General features: G+C 50.0%; 1 pseudogene; it reads left to right on the top strand.

The window, feature by feature from the left end:
• Positions 1 to 2,070: 2,070 nt before the first annotated feature.
• Positions 2,071 to 3,359, top strand: LOC136460368 (uncharacterized; annotated as a pseudogene).
• Positions 3,360 to 4,028: the final 669 nt, after the last annotated feature.

The raw sequence follows: 4,028 nt of genomic DNA, 5'->3' as shown, positions 1-4,028 counted from the left end.
CCATTACAAAAGCAATTTGTAATAATACTATAAGATCTAATAAAAGTTAGAAAAAGTTGGGCCTCTCAGTTTTTTTTTTTTTTTTGAGCAACAGTTGGGCCTCTCAGTTTAGACTAGCTGTGCAGTTCATGTGCCAAAAACGGCCTAGGCCAGTTTAAAAAATTGTTTGGGCTGGTTTGGAACACGGCCTGAACAGGCTTTGACAGCCTCGGCCCAGCAGCAGCTAAAAACAACCTGGGCCAATTTGGAAAGTATCCTGGTCTAGTTTTCTCAGCCTTCTTTGCCTAATTTGGTCTAAATTGGGTCCTTTTGATTCAAATTTGATCCTTTCATTCATGTTTTTCTTTGAATTGAGTTTGGCTATCAACAGTTTTTTTTAAACACCAGCGCGCAGCGGCAGCATAGTCATTGTCGAAGCTAACTGATTAGTAGAACAACATGCTTTTTTCCCCTTCTTTTTGATCATTTTGAATTCCTTCGCCGTGTTGTTCATCCGCTACCTCATTCCACTTTACAGCGATTGCCTAACAATATTAGTTGTGCTTTGCGATGACTTTTTTTTATGCACTTTGTATGTGCAAGGTCACCTAAGGTGTGTTCTAAATGAAGGGATAGGAGAGAGGGTGTCGGATGATTTAGCTTTGGCGATGCCTAGCAACGTGATCGCATAAGAGGAATTAGATGGTAGCACACGAGACATGAGAATTTATACTGGTTCAGGCCGCGGTGGGGTGTAAAACCCTATTCCAGTCACAGCTGCTACTCTTCTTGTATTCATATGCTCGGTTACAGAGGCTGTTGCTCCTAGCTACGTAGTAGATTGGAATGAGATGGATTGGATCCTGACTGCGAGATCTCTACCATCCTTTATGTAGGTAGAGGGGGTAGTTTTACAATGAGGGCGATCGGCTAACAGATGTGTTTCCTAGTTTGTTACACGAAATGTGCAACAGATTGATCCTGAGCTATCGTCCAGATACGCCTTATCTTGGATGCCCTCGATGTGCCTTGGCCTCCACATGGATTGACCTCCTCGGCCTTCGTGAGCTTCCTCCTTGATGACTTTTGGCCCGATAGCCGGACGTGATTGTATATACCAGTGTCCTTTTCCCTTGCAATTCTATATAGGTCCATTTGGAAAAATGGAATCTCAAGAGGAGCCATTTATAAATACGGCAATAATATATACCCCTCTCGTGAACCCTAGCCGCTACCTTATCTCCCTTGTGAACACCCTCACTCACTCAATTCCATATCCACTACAATAGCTTCAACCAGCGGCGCGCAGCGGTCATCGGCGGGGGACGTAAGTTAGTCCTCTTTTCTCTCTTACTCTCACAATCTCAGATCTAAGGCATGCTAGTGGTTGGATCTCATTAGCCGGAGTTGAAGAAGAAGGGTTGGATTTAGAGCGCGTTTCTTCCTTCGTCGTTGCTATCCTCACCTCGTCGGCCAAAGAAGGTAAGCTTCCTAGGGGGTGTTTGATTCCTTTATTACCATTACTCATCTTACCTCACGTTGTGTCTCGATCTGGCGGCAACGGAGATCGATTTGGTGTTGTTGAGCTTTGATCCAATGACGGGGGCATCTATTCGATGTTGGCATGCCTTAATCTAGCACTGTAGAGCTTGATTCATGCTGGGAACCTCAATCCAGCGATGATGGAGGTTTATGTGGTAGCATGATGTCGACCTGGGAGAGCTAATCTAGCTCGCCTACACGGGCAAGAATTTCCTTGCCTAGGTGAGCAAGCTTGATGGAAAAACTATATTGGCGAGCACCTACCAAATGGTTAGCCTTGACCAGTGAGGTGACGCCATCGGCACGCAAGGAATCCAGACACTTCCTTAATGTTCGTGGTTTTTCATTAGTGGTTTGGTGTTGGGGTTATGGAGTTTGCGGTGAGCAACCCCTTTAGGAGTAGCGCTAGCAGTGGGAGAAAGGGAGAGCAACACGGCGATGAGGTAGTCACCGGCCTAGGGCAATGGCAGTTCCCAGCCGTGAGTTTCTTGCATTGCACGATGAGCGTGCTGAATGATTATTGTTGTGAGCTTTTTTTACTCTTTCAGCATGGATGCCATGGCGGCTCTACCCAAGGATCCCCTCATTGAGATCTTCTCTCGTGTGGATAACACCAAAGACCTCTTCATGTTCACCGTGACATGCCGGTGGTGGCTATGTCACTTCACCGACCCAGCCTTCCTCCATGAGCTCTATCGGGGTAAGTGTAAGGGTGAGGGCCACCACGTGCGCCTCCTTGGCTTCTTCTTCCAGGAAACAAGATTCAAGCGTTGCAAGAGGACGTTCAAGTTGCGGACAAGAGAGAACACCTCGGTCTCCATGCCTACCTTCTTCCCAACATCGGGATCGCCGCTTGGCCCCATTGGTCATCGCTCACTCACTTCCTTATTTTCTGCTGCCACCGATGGAACCTTCAACTACGCCGAGCCCCTCGTAGCGTGACGCGGCATTGTACTGATGAACCTCCTCCCCCGCACATTCCGCGGCGCTCATCGCAGCTTCAACGACACCAGCTAGGCCATTGCTCGTTGGCCTCTGCAATCCTATCACCGGTGAGCGCCACGTGCTCCCGCCTCTGGACTTCCATAGTGCTAATGTCTACTACAGCAGGTTCGCCATCATCACGGCAGCCGACAGCAACGACGGAGAGCAGCGGCGCAACATGTTCTCACAGCTGCTCGTCGTCAGCCAATGGTCCGAGTGCGATGCGGTGTACCTCCACTCGTACTCCGCCAGCACACGATTCTGGGTGAGAGATCCGCCGTCGTTCACCAAATGCCTGGATAGACATCGCGTCTCCATGCTGGGTGAGAGGGATCCGCCGTCGTTCACCAGGGCACGGCGCACTGGCTATGCATGGATTACGTGTCTAGGAAGCGTCACGCCCGAGACGACGACGACGACCTGTACAAACTCAGCGTGGAGGTGGGCACCATGCGCATCTCCCTGACAAAGCTCCCCATCCGTGCCGGAGGCTTACCGGTCCTCTGCGTCAGCACGGACAACAAGCTCTCCGTCGCTTGCATTGCATCTACATCGTGCACGTGACTGTCTGGACGCAGCAAGACGACGATGGAGAGGAAGGTGATGACGGCACCCCTACGCTGTGGCTCCGCACTGTCATCAGAATTCCAGCGGCGGTGCCAGAGCCAGACTATCGCCTGCTATGGCAGTGCCAGTGTGGCACGAGGTGGTATCACTTCGGCAAGGGATCATTGCTCTTGGTGTGTGGGAGCAGCGCCGTCTTTGTCCTCGACCTCAAGGAGAAGGTGATGGAAAAGGTTACGGATCGCTTGCTGCCCCAGGGTGACAATCAGGGTCGGGTGTTTGTGCTGTAGGAGATGGGCTTGGTGGACTTCTTTGGGTGTCGCTGTCCTGCTTTCCTATTGGATTATTTGGAAGCACAGGAATGACATTGTCGTGTTCGGTAAGCTCTACCTACCTTTGAACCTCGGCTACTCTCTTCGCAGCAAAGGAAGCTGTAGCTGCCACCTGCCATTCACAGTCCATGTTCTTGGTTTTGTGGGTGTTCCTTTCTTGGATGTCTGGCTTTGCAAATGTGCTGCGCCCGCTGCTTCCCCCTCTATTTTAGCAAAGGGATGGATCCGCTGAGTGATGCAAAATCCCCCCACTGGACAGCTGCCTGCCTGTGCGAGAATCCTTTTGCCCCCTTTGAATGACAGGCACTCAGGAAGCAGTGTAGCGTGCACAACGGCGACCAATGCAAGCTCGTTTTTTTTTTCCTCCCCCCTGATGAAAATTAAACCTTTTCTGCAGTACCAGCATAGATTAGAGAGTGGCGATTACCTGCACAAAGTACTAAGTACACGAATTATTAGATTATTAGGTGGACTTTAGTCTAGTCTGGCGATTTTCATGTACGGCTTTAATTTAACTAAATTACCCTTGGCGGACAAGACAAGCGGCGCTCCGGCACACGTCAACAGCCTGTTCGGTTGGCCGATTCTTTCTGTTGCTGGTTCGTTTATGTGAGAGAAAAGTACTGT

The sequence above is a fragment of the Miscanthus floridulus genome, chromosome 6, assembly GCF_019320115.1.
Source record: "Miscanthus floridulus cultivar M001 chromosome 6, ASM1932011v1, whole genome shotgun sequence".
Classification (NCBI taxonomy): Eukaryota; Viridiplantae; Streptophyta; class Magnoliopsida; order Poales; family Poaceae; genus Miscanthus; species Miscanthus floridulus.
Note: the sequence above shows the minus strand (reverse complement) of the source record. Positions and strands in the feature narration are given on the sequence as shown.